The following is a 17,039-nucleotide window of genomic DNA, read 5'->3' as shown; positions in this document are numbered from 1 at the left end:
GAGAGAGAGAGAGAGAGCATTTTATTACATTATTTGATGTACTGCAAATTAATGTTAACCATTGAAGAGTTTTGTGTGTGTGTGTGTGTGTGAGAGAGAGAGAGAGAGAGAGAGAGAGAGAGAGCATTTTATTACATTATTTGATGTACTGCAAATTCCATTTTTTATTCATCCAAATTACACCCTTATTTTGCCAAGGGAAAACCTTTTAAGTTGACACATAAGCATTTTTTTTCATACAACTCCAGTAGTCTCTGGTTTCTTCTCTGCTCTTTCATATGGTAAGATATAGTATAGGCTCGTTCTTGATCTTTTCTTACTCCAGATAGGAATCAGCTATTTCTCTATTACTTGATTGATATTAGTGAGAAGATAAAGCCACAGTGTAGGCGACAGATTGCCCATTGCAATAGGGTTCATTTTTAATGAGGCTTCTCAGTCTGTTGCTCTGAGAATTAATATTTTCCATTTCTTGAAGATAAAATATAGTTTTTAACAGATTGACTTACCCTTTGATCCTTCTTTCCTTTTCTACCATAATGAAAATCCCAGTTCTTAATATTTTTGATGTTTTATAAATCAAAATGAAGAATAACTCATTCATAGTGTTGGTCTCTCAAGAGGTAATTTAAGGCTTTGTCAGGACTGCATAGAACGAGGTTGTAAAATGACAGAAGCAAAACAAAAAGGCATATATTTCAAAGCCATATTTTTGAGTTTGAATACATTTTCACAGTATATTATACCCACGAATCTGTAACTGTTTACACTACGTATGGTTAGATGCGTTTAGGTGCATGAAGATGAATTAGGGCCCCCCTCTTTCCACTGCAAATAAAAGACAGATACGTAATGCTTTCCTAGATCTTCGCTACAATATGAAAATAAAAAAGTTGCCACCCACCTATTTCCTAGGAAGCAGAGCTATTTCCATGGATTTCTATATTCTGCTTAAGGTATTTGGGGCACAATAAAAAAGCCCACTTAAATTAGCTCAAGTGAATTCAATGCCTGGTCCTACTTTAAAGTCCTGAGCACAACCTCAAGTAAGCCCTTGATGGCTATTTTATGTTAGGTTGTATCTGCCTGGCCCAGTCATTTTCTTTGTCTTCTAAAGAGACGTATCTGCCCTCCTCTCCCATGGTCACAGTGTCTCTTCCTCTCTTCTCAGTCTCAGCTCGCGACCTCTTTTCCACTTCACTCACAAACCAGAACAAAACAAAAACTCCCTGCATCATCATAAAAGAACAGAATACTCCCACCCAATGCCTGCACACCTCCCGGGCCCTGCGTTCATCACACTTCTATCCTTGTACGATCCCTTCATGTTGCCACTCAAGGAAATGGTGGCAGCCCTGCGTCTTTCTTCCTACACCATCAAGTTTTGTTTTGTTTTGTGACAGGGTCTCACTATGTAGTTCAGGCTGGCCTTGAACTCACTGTGTGGCCCAGGCTGGCCTTGAACTCATGTTAAGCATATAAAATTCTGTATTCTATTTCCTCTTTCCCAGTACCTGTAACCTCTCTTGACTGGTTCTGTTCTGCCACGCTGGTTGTCATTGTCCTTCCAGGACACCGCATGTGGTGCTGGAGGCTTTGGTTCTTTGCTCTGGTCCTTCCCGTTACCTAGAATACTCTACAGATACTTATGCCTGAGTGTACTGTCAGCTGTAAAAGGTTCATATGTCAGCTTTCCAATGAGGCCTTTCCTACATGGACTACCCTATTTAAAATTATAAACTCAGTGCCTTTCCAAGATTACGGATACTTTTTACATTACTCTACTTTTCTATTTTTTTTCAAAGCATATATAATTTATTATTACTTTCTAACTTGGTGAGTGTTTTTTAATTATGCTATTTATTTCACAGATTTGAGGAAATAGTGTAATAGTACAGACGCTCAGAGTAGCTCATTTTTATTGTCTCCAACTTCTGTGAGTTCACAAAACTTTTATAGTCTTTTCACCTTACATTTAAAATTGGCTTCGCATGAAAAAACTTAGGAGAAAATGCATTTTCTGAATTTATGGTGTATCTATTTGTTACAGCTCTTGACTCCTGTGGTCCTCCTATAAAAGTATGCTCAGTGAGAAAAGGTGCTCTTCATCTTATTATTATTTTTGCCTATGTGTCATAAGTGCCCAAACAGTGCCTCACATATAGTAGTCACTCAAGAAATAGTTAATGAATTGGAGCACATTTCACAAACTAGTGACCTCTTGGAGAAAGATCAGAAAAGCAGGTCCAAGATTCTTTGGGGAGATACGATTTGCTAAAGTATCTGGGATTCTTTGGCTACCAAGACCTAACCCAGGGTTCAGAAACCAGCATTCTTTTTGGCCTGTGCCTCTCATGGCCTCCTTGATTTCCTCAGGGTCATACGGCTGTTTTATCCATGGCTTCTGTGCATTATTGTTTCATCTCTGAACACTGACTTCCTCTGTTACTTCATAGTCACTTGTAGTCTCTCTGTTCCTATACTCTTTCCAAAGCATGTTTTTTTCATATTTCATTGGAAAATGAACTGACTTACTCTGTCTGTATTTTGAATCCAGATCATTAGCCAGGGGATGATTGATGCGTCCCAAGGAAGGTACCCATCCAAATATAATTAGCTATGGAAGGAATGAGGGTCTGGTCACTCATCTGCTATGGCCATTCCTTTTATGCCACATCTTTAGCATGAAGTGAAAAATAGACACAAGCCAGATTCAGACCACAAAGGACCCTGTGGAAATCATGGCTATGTTTTTTAAATGTAAATTTTTCTAATGGTTTTTATTATAGTTAATCTTAAAATGTTATCTACTTAGCTTTTTCAAGCAGCTATTTGCTTAAATCTGAGTAAATTTGCAAATACCAGTGTAGCAAAAACATCACTCTACCTTTACCTTGACTTGATCCCATTTATGTAAATGTGGCTGAATCTAAAATTTGGTTTTAAATTTAATTTACTGTATCTCTTTTTATATGTTAAAATAACAATATTCACTATTGTACTTTGTAATGTAGAAGAAAACTGAGGTTTACAACAGAATAAGGATAGCAGAATAGAACTAAAGTTGGTTTGCCAGCAAAATTAAATTAAAAATTGATTTTTTGAGTATTTTAGGAATATATATAAGGCATTATATAAAAGTATCATCTCCCCTGTACAATGAATAAATTGAGAGGATCTATTCCTTTGCATTATAAATGTTGAATAAGACTGATACACTGTACATAATATGAAACGGCAAAACACTCATCTAAAGAACAGTCAGGATATTTTTCTGTGCATTTATACATTTTGGGTGTGGCTTTTCCAATAGTTTAAAAGAATGTAGGAATCCAGATGACAGATGTTGAAACTATGTGTCTACTGGAGATGTTTTGGACTTATTTTGACCATGTGGCTAGTGAGGAGAACAGTTTTACGTGTTGTGCAGATGTTAATTAACCAAGTTAAGAAACAGCATATGTTCCCTCAGAAAGATTTATGCAGGGCCCTTCATGTGCCAAGTACAGTCACAGATCTGAAAAGTGAACTCATTTCTGCCTCGTGGGAACATACATCCTCAGGCACGGAAGCTATAGGATAAACAAAGAAGTCTGTTCCTAAAACATGAACTACAGATCAAATTAAACAAGGTGGTATTGTGAGATGAATTATTCCAGGGAGGCCAGGCTCCATAGGGTGGCCACTGCAGCAAACCCAGGTGAGGAAGCAGCGGCGTCCTGCTAAAGAGCTACGTAAAGTGAAGGTCTAGAGACAGCACGAGCTCTCTTTGCTTAGAGAGTGAGGAGAAGTCCAAACTAGTGTGACTAAAAAAATACAAGATGATTTTAAAGAGGTAACCAGAAGAAAAGTCACATTATATAAAAATGTTTGTTTTATGTGATAACTGCAAAGCTATTGGGAGGTCTTAAACAGAATGTCATGGTCACTGTGACCCTCTTAAAGCTCACTGCGTTTTTTTGTTTTAGTTTTTGTACTGGGGATCAAACTTGGGTACTTGTGCTTGTGAGGCAGGCGGTGGCACCGTGGAGCTAAATCCCCGACCCTACATCATGTACTAAATATTACAGGGGAATAAAAGTGGAAGAGGTGAAACCAGTTAAGCATTTGTGGCAGGGTTTCAGGTATGAGGCGATGCAGTCAGAGTGCCTGATACTAGTGGTGGAAGATGGAGAGGATTAGTCCAACACATTTTGAGATGAGGGCCCAGTAAAGTTCCTCAAGTTTTATTTTGAACCTGTGGAAGTGTCATATTTGTGATTGCATGTGCCATACAGCCTCTTAGAATGATCTCAAGATTACAGAATCTCATAGTCCCGGGATTACCCCATGTCTAAGAAAATGAATGTTTGAGTTTCCTTGAGTTTTTACAGAATTATTTCAAACTCTAGAGCACAGTTTCTCTTTTTTTCATGGAAATGTGATCCAGTATGTTTACTAAACATGAAGGGGCCACCCATGTTGACACTCAGGTCTCCACAGTTGGAGTCTCTGAGGGCAGACAAAGGAAGAAGCCTGTTAGATCCTGGTGATTTGTTGGACCGGTAAACATTGAGGACATAGCAGAATTGATTTATTCTTCATGTCCTATGGTTACGGTTTTAAATACTAATTTAATATGTCGGTCATATTAGTTCTTTGTTCCTCTCATCAATAAAAACCATTTTATGTAAAACTAGACTCATTAAGATAACATGGTTTGGGGAAAGCCACCGTTTGATTTTAAATTTATTGGGAAAACAAATTAACCACAAGGAGATCCTACTACAAACATATTGGAAAAGCTCAAATACAAACATCAAATGTCATTTTTTTGTACAGTATTACTTTTTGGTCCTACATGGAGTTTAAGATTTTTTCGATTTCAGTAAAATATGTCAGAAAGCCAGGTGTGGTGTTGTTGCACGCCTTCAATCCCAGCACTCCGGAAGCTGAGGCAGAAGGATCATTGTGACTTTGAGACCAACCTGGGCTACATAGTGAGTTCCAGGTCAGTCTCAACTACATAGTGAGACCCTGTCTCAAAAAAAAACCAAACAAAAATACGTCAGAAATTAGAGACATATTGCAGTGAATCTGGAGATTGCTTTGAGGGGTACTGATGTTTTAATAATATTCTTTCAGTCCATAAACAGAATAATTTTTATATTTATCATCTTAAATTTTTCAATCAGTTCTTTCAGTCTTCAGTATGCAAATCACTTCAGAGGTTAAATCTGTTCTGAACTATCTTTGTAGCCATTGTAAATAGATTTTTTCCTTGATTTCTTTTTCAAATAGTTAATTGTTAGTATATCAAAATGCTACTTACTTTTCATGTTGATTTGGGGTGTTGAATCTTTATAAAGATTGTTTTTAGCAGATATTTTTTGGTGGTGTCTGTAGTATTTTCTATAGATGAGCATTTCATCTGCAAATAAGTGTAATTTAATTTTTTAGTGTGATTTATTTTATTTCTTTCTGTTGCCTAATTTCTCTGATGAGGACTTACCTGCCAGGTTGAATAGAAGTGGTGAGCACAGGCCTCATTATCTTGCTCCTGGTCTGAAAGGAAACACAGTACTTCCCACCATTAAAGATGATAACTGTGGTTTATCAATAGCGGCCTTCCTTGTGTGAGATGTATTCTGTCTGGTTAACAAATCATCCTTAAGTGTAACTTCTTAAAACAGCAGGAATTTAGTATTTCGGAGTTTCTGAGGTTGCAAAACAGGGAGTGGCTTAGCTAGCAAACTGTGGCTGTGAGTCTTGCAGGAGGGTCTAGTCAAGTGGCTTGGGCCGTGATCTCATTAGAGGGTCAAATGCCCAAGAATGCACTTCAAGCCTCATTCACAGACTGTGATAGCACTCAGACCCTTGGAACTGTTGGCCTAAGGACTTTAGCTCCACTGGGTGTTGGCTGGGAGAAGGTCTTCCTCACTTCCCCACCATTGGGCCTCCCGTGAGGCAGTGCATTGTGGAGGAGCATGGAGGGGAATAAGAGTATCAAAGTTAGAGCTTCAATCTTTTTATAACCTAATCTCAGAAATACCCTCCTATCACTTCAGGAGGAGAATAAACTCCACCTTTCATGGGTAGGATTACTGACAAATTTGTATGTATACCTTGAAAATCACCAACGGGTGCTAATAATTCTCTGTTCAGCTTAAATAAAAGAACAATGAAGACATAAGGTTGATGCACAACTTGGTTGAATTTGGGTCTTGAAATTTTATATATTTCTATGTTCTGTGTTTCATTTTTGATGACTTTTAAAAAAATCTACTTAGGGCCAGGGATTTAGCTCAGTGATTCCAGCACCTGCCTCACAAGTGAAAGGGCCCAAGTTTGATCCCTGGTACCAAGAAAAAAAATCTATTTAAAGTTTTTTTTTTTTCAAGTTAGGAATATGATAAATTATTCCAAAAAAAGAACAAATGTGTGTGAACATGGGTAAAGTCTTTATGCCCCATGTAAGCTGTTTCCTATGTAACTTTTTAAAATGAAATGTTTCGTTTCATGTTAGACCCAAATATTAACTAACTCACCTGCATTAATGAAGTCATGAAGTCAGGTCCTGTTTATATGAATCCATGTGCATAGGTATTTAGTGTCCATATCAAGGGAGATGGAAGTTTACTTTATTCATATATATTTACTTCCCCTAGGGTGAGAGTCAGAAATCCATGGTCAGTAGCTTCAGTTGTATATAAACATATTAATTTCTTTTTTCAAATATACAAATTCTACTTCTTGAAGTATCGAAATGATTTACATTAAACTTTAAGTATTTCAAGTGTGTGTGTGTGTGTGTGTGTGTGTGTGTATATATATAATTTTTTAACCTTTGTTTTGGACATACACATAATGAGACCTTTAAATTTCTGACTACTTATAAGTGAATTATTTTCCTATCTACTAAATAGAAAAATAAACAAGATGACTAGTTTTGGGTACTTTTTAATAATACAGAGTTTAATTAATTTAGAATTTTACTTAAAATCCCAGAATTTCAGATTACAGGTGCCCTGGTGTAGAGACCAAATGTAGTCTAGAGACCCCTGAGGGTCTCTGAGTCTTTTCAGTATCTCCTGAACTCTCTTCACAAGCACACCATGCCTTTAATTGCCTGTCTGCTTTCGTTCTTTAGCAATATACAGTCAGATTTTTCCAGAGGCTACATCAAATGAGTCACTGCAAAAAATGGAGACAGGAGCAAATACGAAAATAATCTAGTAAATCCGTAATATGAAAGATGTTGACAGAAATTGAAAACACTATGCATATGTGTATAAAAAGGAGGCTATTTTGGAAAATATGACACTATATATTTGTTTTAGAAAATATAGTTATTCCTCATAAGGTTGTTGTTTATATTAGGTAACCATTATTATTGGTTTAAACTAATTGATGATAAATACTTTTAAACATATATAAAAAGCTATAAGCTATGTAAAGAATAGCTTGTTGGTGTTTTCAGTAATTTTCAGTATAAAGGAATTTTAAGACAAAAATGTGAGGATTGGTGTTTTAGAAAAAGGATATTGTTTTTCAGATATAGAAACTGAGCCCTGAGTATGTAATTTGCTCAAATTCCTACGGCTCATAGAAAGACAGGAATAAGAGTCCAGGTAGCTCCTTTGATTTGTGTAACATTCATACAAGCAGCTGAAATTCCCTGAAGCAGTGCTCAGCTGTGGTTTTGAACGTTATGCTGTCAGTGAAAGTGCATATACTATACTACTCCGTGAGGGAAAGCAAGGTTTGTTTTCTGTTTGAAACAGAACCTAATGTTCTTCATTAGTGGTTACTACTTAACAATCTAATCCTCAACCCAGGGGATTAAAATAAAAACCCTTTCTTATTGCTCAGAAAGCTGCAGAGAAGCTTGGAGGTCCTGTCCGTCTGATCTAGGCTCAGCTGATATTCCTGGGTCCATGCACTTCTTTTCCTCACACAGGTGGGCTGGGTACTTGCTATCTAACTGCCATGAGGAAAGAAAGTAACAGGACCCAGGGCCTGGGCTTTAGCTCAGTGGTGCCGCTGCCTGCCTCACAAACACAAGGTCCTGAGTTTGATCCCTGGTACAAAAAAAAAAAAAAGACCCACATCACCCCACAGACTCCACAGAACCTGTTTATGTGGTGATGGCAGCAATCACCAGAGAGCAGCGGGGCTGCACAGCATCCTGTAGCCTGAGCTCAGCTTAGGCTCCACATGGCTACTTTTGGTTAAAACAAGCAGCAAGAACAGCTCAGATCCAAGGTGTAGGGAAATTTTTTGCTTCATCACAGGAGTTTCAAACATACATTGCAAAGGGGTGTGGATGCAACTGAGAACAATCACAAAAATATTTCTGTAATGTAATGGAATAATTCATCTGTGTAATAGGTCTGTTGGTAAACATACTGATAAAGGGATTAGATTCTAGTGTTAAAGAGGATTAAGTTCAATTCTCATATCTGACATAAGGGCAAGTAACTTCCTTAAATTGTAGATTTTTCATCTGTAAAATGAAAATAGTTTGCAATCAGAGGGTTAAATGAAGGACCGGATGAAGTAATGCTTATGAAACACTTGACTTCACAAAAGCAGTTCTTGAAAAGCCCAAGCAAGTGGCCATTTCATCAGGCTTTTGCTCTAGCTCTATTCAGTGAATTTTTCCTGGCTCTTCCAGATGAAACAGCATCACCATATTTAAATAGGCATTTCTGTCTGCACGAGGTGTGCGTCAGCCCTCAGCCTTCACGCTTCCCTCCTGCTGCTGATGGAAGCCCTCTCTCAAGCACAATTTCAATAAGTGCCTACTAAATATCTGATTTTTGCCAGTTTTCTGCACTGAGCCATGGTTATAAATTTAAATAATGTATGTTCTGTTTAAATAAGAACCCACTGTTGAATAAAGAAAACTGGTTCCTTACCAGATAATTTAAATTAAATTTGGGAAGGAAATTATGCAAGCACGAATAGGGGCTTATACTTGGAGTGTAGAGACAGGATGAAAAATTTTGCTCATCAAGGTCTATACTAGCAATCTCTAGAATAAGCCACCTTTTAAAATCCTGCAGGCCATTCTTAAATAAGCAAGATCTTAGGAAACCCTGCCGCCCAGGGAAGATGTGCAAAAGAACACAGGCCCAGTCCAGTTTCTCTATCAGTCACCTAGGCCTTTACTTCCTTTGCCACCCCTTATTAGAAAACGGATGAGCTGAAGTAACAGTTGATGGCATTTTATCGCATAGCTGTGTATATCTCCTTGGCCATTCAATTGGCCTTGTTAATTTAAACATCTCCTATTATCACTCTTGAGTTAACAAATGCTCCTGTGTAACTCTAGCCACTTTTCACCAGGGAACATTACATCTGAGCTGTAGGTACTGGCTTCCCCCTGGAGACTGCTGTGACAGATTGGTTTCCAAAATCTGTAAACCCAGAGAAAGCCACTCCCAGAGGGGTGTGGCCACTCCTAGGAAACTTTGTTCACTTCAGGAATGACAATATGTATTCTTTTTTTTTCTCTCATTGAGTTTATTGGTACACTTTAGGTATACAGTACAGTTACATTCATCATTGGGATCTTGTACCTTTACATGACAGGTCTCGGTTCTCATTTTTTTCCCCTTGCCCCTGTGATAATATGTATTCAAAATCAGCAGTTGCAGGAAGTTTGCTTCAACACCAGGGCCTTTGCTACAGCTTGACAGCGCCCTTTTAGGGACGGGTTTCAGTAGCCCTGCCTTCCAGGTCTTCCACATCCCAATACCACTAATGGCGCCCAGACTTGCTATCTCCCATACTGCAATTCATCAAATGGTGGTTGCCCCTCACTGCACGCTCCCAGGAGCATCTGACTGACCACAAGCGGAGGGATCGCAGGTTGCGTGTTTACAGTTCCATTGAGCAAGCTAGCGTGAGTACCATCCGGAGTTAAAATTTGCATTAAGGCAGAGAGGAGCCACAGACACGGGCCAGGAAAGGCTCTTGATTGTCCAGGGGCCAACACCAGCACAACCACAAATCCTCTTAATGCAAAACTAGCTGTGAGATAAGTAAGAGCAAAAGTCAACTAGAATGGTGCGAAAATATCAGGGAAGGAACAAAGAGGAGGATCTTAGCTAAAAGAAATTGAAGCAGTGTCTTGGGGAAGGTGAAGCTGAGACGGGTCCTTAAAGGGTGCAGGTGTGGGAAAGGGAAACGTGTTTCATATTTCCAGTAACTGACACAGCTTGAACCAGGGTCTGAACTTCAAAGCGTTACTGAACAATATGAGCAGAAGATGAGACATTTGAAAGAGGAAGAATAGTATAGAAGATGAGGCAGATAGAAGTCATGTAATGGAATTTTGAATACCTGAGTTCGGACTCTTTATTTAATTCTAGGGCAACTGGAACGCCATCAAGGAGTCTCTGTGTTTTTGCTTTTCATCTTCTTTCATTTTTGAAAGCAGAGAAATACCATCCTCAAACTGCTCTAAAACAATAATAGTAGTTTGTGTAGTAAGAGTTAGAGGAAGAGGGACCATTTAAAAGGTGGCTGTCTAGTACATAAAAGAAGAGAAGTGAAAGATGTGGAAGTCTCATCCTGAAGTGCCATTCTCTGTCCAAATGAGGATGAATATTCAAATAATCTACCATAAACACACGTTTGCAGCAACTTTGGACCTAGTCCCATCTCCTACTGCTTACTGATGACTGTAGATCCGACTGTTAAAGGAAACCAAGCCCCAGGATAGAGACAGCATCACATGCTTCTCCTTTTGTTCCTTTCAGAAGGACAGAAATAGGAAGATACTTTAGTTTTTCAACTAGTAAAATTTGTGTCCAGGAGAGACTTTGATCTTCTCTGAATCCGGCTAGATTTCTCACCTAGCTTGATGCTTATGGTATGGTAAATAACTGTTTCTCTGTGAACTCATTGAAGCCCTCACTATATTAAGGATGCCTCATGGACAAAGAGCTCCTGGGGTTGGTTATAATTGCAGAATCTAATCTTCACCTACTAACTCAGAATCTGCATTTTAACAAGACTTATACACACTATGTTTGAGAGGCATTGGCCCACTTTTAAGCCAAAAGTTGGCTAGCTTTTCTGTGTTATTTCAGGACATATAACCCATGCATAGGGACAAACCAAAGTTGTATACAGTGAGAGAATACTGATATTCATAATCCACTCCAGCTTATGGTGCAAAGGGGAACATATCAAGAGCTCAAGGCAATACTAAGTGCCTAGGACTCTATGTGAAAGCTATGATTGGTGTTTGTTGTGGCTATTTTTATTTTATCATTTATCATTTTTTAACCTGGAGCATTCAAACTATTGTTTAATCTCTCCAAACACAACAAAAACATTTTAAGAATCACATGATGGAGCTAAACTTGCAAAAACAATCACCAGATCATCTTGCTCCCATCTGGAGACAACAAATACAGTTTTTCACTGAAATCTGAATGGAGAAACTGTCTTTAAATCTCTCCATTTTACATTTTACTTGGGATAGATTTTTTTATCCTCTTACATTATAAGATTTGAACTTTTAAAAATGATAACTACCCACAAAAATAGGTTATCTTTGATGCAAAATGAATCCTAGCCCTGACGTGATGCTGTCCCGACCAAGATAGCACTAAACAGTCAAGCCTGATCGTCCCTGGACCCAATTATTTTGAACTACTTCAGGTGTAGAAATGGTGTGACAGCAGAACCTTTGTGTTTGTCAGTCCACCTGAAGTGTAAGGTATAATTAAGCAGTCAGAACAATCACTCGTGCTGCCTTCAGAACACTATCTGTGTTGAATTGAAAGAGTTATGGGTGACTGAAAATCCAAGCGACTCTGGCACTGACTACATCGTCCTGTACTCTGTACAACAGGTGGTCCTGTGGGTGGAGAGGGTCCATGCTAACTGTGGAATGAAAGAGTTCTAACAGTGTTCACTCCATTCGGACAGGGGAACACTTGCCTTCGTACTGAATGTTTAACCATGCTCTTTCCTGAAATGCTTATCTGCCTAGCTGTATTAAAAGGCAATTCCATTTCTATATTACTGAAAATGTTCAGTTTTGACCTGGGTATTTCTTGTAGAAAAGCAGTGTTTAATGTATTAATAGAGCATGATTTGGTTCTGAGGAACTGTGCGCCTGTGCGCCTTCTCCAGTGCCTACCTGGCTTTTGGGACTTGGAGATTATAGCTTAAAAGCACTATGGATAGTTTCCCTAAAAATGTGTGAGTTATTCCAGTCTAGTACTTTATGGAATGATCACAACTGGTGGGTAATTTTTATATGCTAAAAAATTATCCAACCAAATAGGTTTGTCTTATGACATGATTAAGTAAAATTAAATGAAAATTTTATTGCAGAATTTTCCATTCTTTACTGTGTTAAAAGAAAAGGCCCAAATGGTCTTTCCACAAAGCAAATTACAGGATTAATGTTTCTTCCAACAGAAATCAAGATTTGCTAATAGTTCCTTACTAATGACAGTAACCACATGAAATTTTAAATACTAACAGGAATCTGCATGCAAATTTCTTAAGCAATTATTTATTTGATTCAGAAAGCTTTTAAAGTATTATGATATATACATAGAAGGCAGAAAATCTGAGATACGATGGCTCTGAAAAATTAAAATTACACGTCTATTGTGAACCTTCCCAATAGCACTGACAACATTCTCATTGACTGTCAAGCAGCTATGATAGCTGAAAATTGGCAGGTTAAAGCAACTGCTAAGGGACTGTTGTTGTGTTGGATACAGTGGGAGGTACAAAATAGTTAATTACCCTAGAACAGTCATTAATCCAACTGAGGAAAAAGTTTAAGTAGTGAGAGAATAGTAATTCTCTAATTTTATATTAGAAAAGTTTGATGTTGGCTTCGGTAATTCACTTCTTCTGAAGGTTTGTATTGGTCTTCATGGTTAAGTGTCTTGATATAGTTTCATACTTTGGCCCAGTGAAATCATTCTAAAATGGAATGTTCACTTAGGGAAAGAGAAAATATACATGTTGGCTGACAGAGAAGGGAAAAATTATAAAAATGTCATCTTATCTAATAAACTAATGTCACATTTTCAATAATGTGTTTAGTCACTTTGTGAATGTGTTTAAAATGACATTTCTACTCTTAGATCTTGTGCAGTACATATTTGAAAAAAAGGCGTCATTTTAATTTTACACAGTTATACACGCACATATTTTTCTTCCTGATCACAAACTTTAACATTCATAGAGCTTTAATTCTCAAAGGAGCGTGGCAGTGAGTTTGCACTTTGGTCTATTCATAGGCCATCTGAATTTATTACGTGTTATTATTTTTAATAATAACAACACCAAATAATTTAATGACTCCATTTCTGGAACTCCACGAATAAAATGCAAAAGTTTGATATGCAATACATCAGTGAAGAATTTCAGTGCATCCCCCTTTGATGTCTTTCAAAAGAAATCTAATTTCTCACTCATTATTATTATGAAAGCTTTGAAAGTCAGGTCATATAGATTGGCGTATGTTTGCTTTCCATTTGGAATCACTTTGAGAAACTGCAACATATTCTTCCAGAGGAGATTGACAGTTCGAACAGAAATAAGGTCTGCGGTGAGCTCATCCTATACAGTTCGCTGGACTGGTGCTTGAACTTACCTGCTGTGACTTAGTGATAGAGTGTTCATCCTTCATCTTCACAACACTGGCGATGCGAGAGCACATACATTTTCTTTCTCCTTGGAACTTTCTCTTTGTGGTTAACCAAAATGATGTCAGAAAGACTTGCCTTTTTAAGACTGCAGTAGCCAAGAAATATATGCAGTTGTGAGTCTCCAAGCATTTCAAAAATTCTATGAATATGTCCAGACAGTTAAGTTTTTCATTATGTAAATACTCGTATGAGTTCATAATATAGCAACAAAAATGGTATGAAACTAAACGTTTTTCAGGTTTAATGATTCTTATTTTTAAAAATAAACAAAATTTTTGACCATTATATTCAAATTTTATTCTAAGCATTTTAAAATTTTCCTACCCATAATACAGCTCTGTAAAGTAGATACCATTATTTTTATTCCAATTTAGAGATAAGAAAATAAAGACCAAGAGAAAAGAAAAGAAAGGCCACAAAAGGTGATATAATTTACTAAGAACTACTGTGTAGGAAGAAGTACTTAATGAAGAGCATCCGGATTATTCTTAGAGCCTGTCAAGAGATTTTTTTTTTTTCTATTCATGACAGTGTCCATCTGGTTCCAACTCTATGCCAGACACTGTGCTAAGACCAAGATATACTTCCAAACACACTATATATCTTCACAGGAGGTGAATATCTGGATATCTGAACCCAAACTATCCAAACTACCTGCCCAAATACACGTGTGTTAAATAATTATTTTACTCATTCAATAATATTCAATAATATTTCCTTAAAAGCTATCGCCTGGTTAACACTATCAAATATCAGGCTCTTAGAAAGTATGTGGTTCTTAGTCATGTTTCTGCCAACTGAAGAACTAACAGGCATCCACCTTTTACACCATGGGTGTTGAGATGCCATGGGTATTCTTTTTTTTTTTTTAAATTGAGTTTATTGGTACATTTTAGGTATACAGTACAGTTACATTCATGATTGGGATCTTGTACCTTTACAAGACAGGTCTTGGTTCTCATTTTTTCCCCTTGTCCCTGCCCTTCCTTCACCCCTCCTCCCCTCCTCCCCTCCCCATTTACAAACACTTCATTTCCTTTTTTTCATTTTTCTCCTATTTTTTTTCTTTTCCCTTATTAGCTTTTCCCTACCCTTCCCACTTGCCCTACACCTTCAGCCCTTTTCTTCCCATTTCACGATGTCATTTATTTCATTAGGATCTTATGTACTATTATAGTTTTTCACACCAGAGAAACTATTCGGAATTTACACATGTGTGAGTTATGTATTTCACTTAGGAGTGTATCTTCAATAGGTATCCATTTTCCTATGAATGAATCTAATTTCTCATTCTTTATGGCTGAGTAGTATTCCATTTTATAGAAAAACCACATATTCTTTATCCAGTTTCCAACTGATTGGCAAATGGACTGTTTCCAAGTTTCGTGATTACAAACTGTGCCGCTATAAACATATATGGAGATACCTCAGAGAGCTTGGACTAGAGGTTCCATTTGACCCAGCCATCCCTCTGCTGGGTATCTTTCCAAAAAGAAGTAAAAGAATCATATCACAGTGATATATGCCATGGGTATTCTTGTTCCTCTGCGTACAGATAGGTTCTGTTTTAAGATTTACAGTGATGGATGAAAGAAGAAAGAAATACTACAGAAGGTAACGAGGAGAAGAAGCTGAAGGACTAAATATATTCTGCATTAGTTTAGACTTAGTCCTTTGTGGATCATACTGAGAGAGAATCTTTTTCTCATTCTCTTTGTTTGTTTGTACAAAGTGGACATTTAACTGCTTGAACACACTCTGTATTTCCCAGGAGGAGGAATGTGGTAGAAACCTATGCCCTTCAGATCAGTCACATGCAAAGTAGGAATTCCTTAATCAGTCATTTACCAGATGCGATTTTTAAAATGTTGAAATTTACTTGTAAAGCAAAATTGTACGAAAAAGAAAATCTCTATCAAAACAAAGTGTTCTGGATAATATCACACCAATAAAGTATTGATAGCAATTAAGCAACTAAAACTCCATAATCCTGACTTCTACCTATAATACATAATATTTGCAAGTAAGAAAGCCTTTAAAAAAGTCTTTAACTATTACCCCAAATCCAACAGTTGTGGCACCAGAGCCTCAAATGTTTCATAAGTCTTACCAAAAAAAACTATTTCAGCATCAAATAAAAATGAGTGCTCAAATAAACACTCCCAAGATATGAAAAAAAATCATCATTACCTGAACTATGGTGAAGCTGACGCCTTTTCTCAAAAGTGAAGGTTATCGTGGTTCTATGAGCAAATAATTTGCTTCCAATCATCTGTAAAAAAGATACAACTCTTTTTTGGAGGGAGAGGAAATGCATTGAAAATTACCTAGAACTAAGTCAAAGGGTTGGTTTTGTCATCACCCACGCCACACCGACTACTCACCTGTCACAAGGCATAGACTTATACAATGTGTACCCTTTGTTTTGGAGAATTTTGTTTTGTTTTGTTTTGTTTTATCTCTGTTGTCAAAATTGAGGGAGCAACATCCACCCTGCCCACTACTTAAAACCGCTAAAATATTTGGCTGTCTAGACATAAAAGTTCTTTGAAGAGAGAAAGTATCTCTTCATGTTCACTGTAATATATGTATATATATTATCAATTGGGGAGGGTGTGTGTTTTAAACTATCATTAATGTATATTGGATTCCATTGCAGGCTTCACTGTATAGCATTAGAGTCTAACATGTGGTATTTATCACAGTTAAATATTACTTATTAAGAAAATATCTGTGTCCACTTGTTAAAATTCTACTCCAACCCAAGGACTGAAAGTAGAATTAAAACACAGAATATATCTTTGTTAATTTGAATCTTTTCCCCAGAGACTATGCATTGATCATCATAGTAGGCATTTAGCAAAGAATTGTTGATTGAATGAATGTGCACCTCCTAATTGTATCATACATATAAAATTTACACTAGTTATACTTATTCCTCAGAAATGTGGAAATTAACATTATGTTCAATTTTTTTTGACAGTATGTTAAATTTTATTTTTAAAAAAATTATATATGTTACAAAATCAACCTTGGAAATCATTTTTATGAATATTAAAATTACTATTTTTTGTAATCACTTCTGGCCTGAAAGGCATATATACTATAATTCAAATATTTTATATCAGAAGGCAGAGTTTGATAACATTAAGTACTAAACTGACAGTTTCAGTGACTTCTGTCTTACGGTACATTTTAGAAGTATGTGATCATGAGATGTGATGATGTGATCATGTTTAGTAGAGAGAGATTCGTACCCAAATAAACCTATGTTCAAGCCCCAGCTGTACCCCTGCACCCCAGGAAGATGTTTACTGTTAATTTCTCTAAGCCTTTGTTCCTCTGTGTGGGTCTAATTACACT

At 37.1% G+C, this 17,039-nt stretch overlaps 1 protein-coding gene across 3 annotated transcripts in view; it reads left to right on the top strand.

Annotated features, from left to right (window-relative positions):
• Positions 1-17,039, top strand: part of Gabrb2 (gamma-aminobutyric acid type A receptor subunit beta2) — a 210,596-nt gene that overhangs the window by 156,977 nt on the left and 36,580 nt on the right. The window lies entirely within an intron of this gene.

The sequence above is a fragment of the Fukomys damarensis genome, unplaced genomic scaffold (assembly GCF_012274545.1).
Source record: "Fukomys damarensis isolate Sample0158 unplaced genomic scaffold, DMR_v1.0_HiC HiC_scaffold_9, whole genome shotgun sequence".
Lineage (NCBI taxonomy): Eukaryota > Metazoa > Chordata > Mammalia > Rodentia > Bathyergidae > Fukomys > Fukomys damarensis.
Note: the sequence above shows the minus strand (reverse complement) of the source record. Positions and strands in the feature narration are given on the sequence as shown.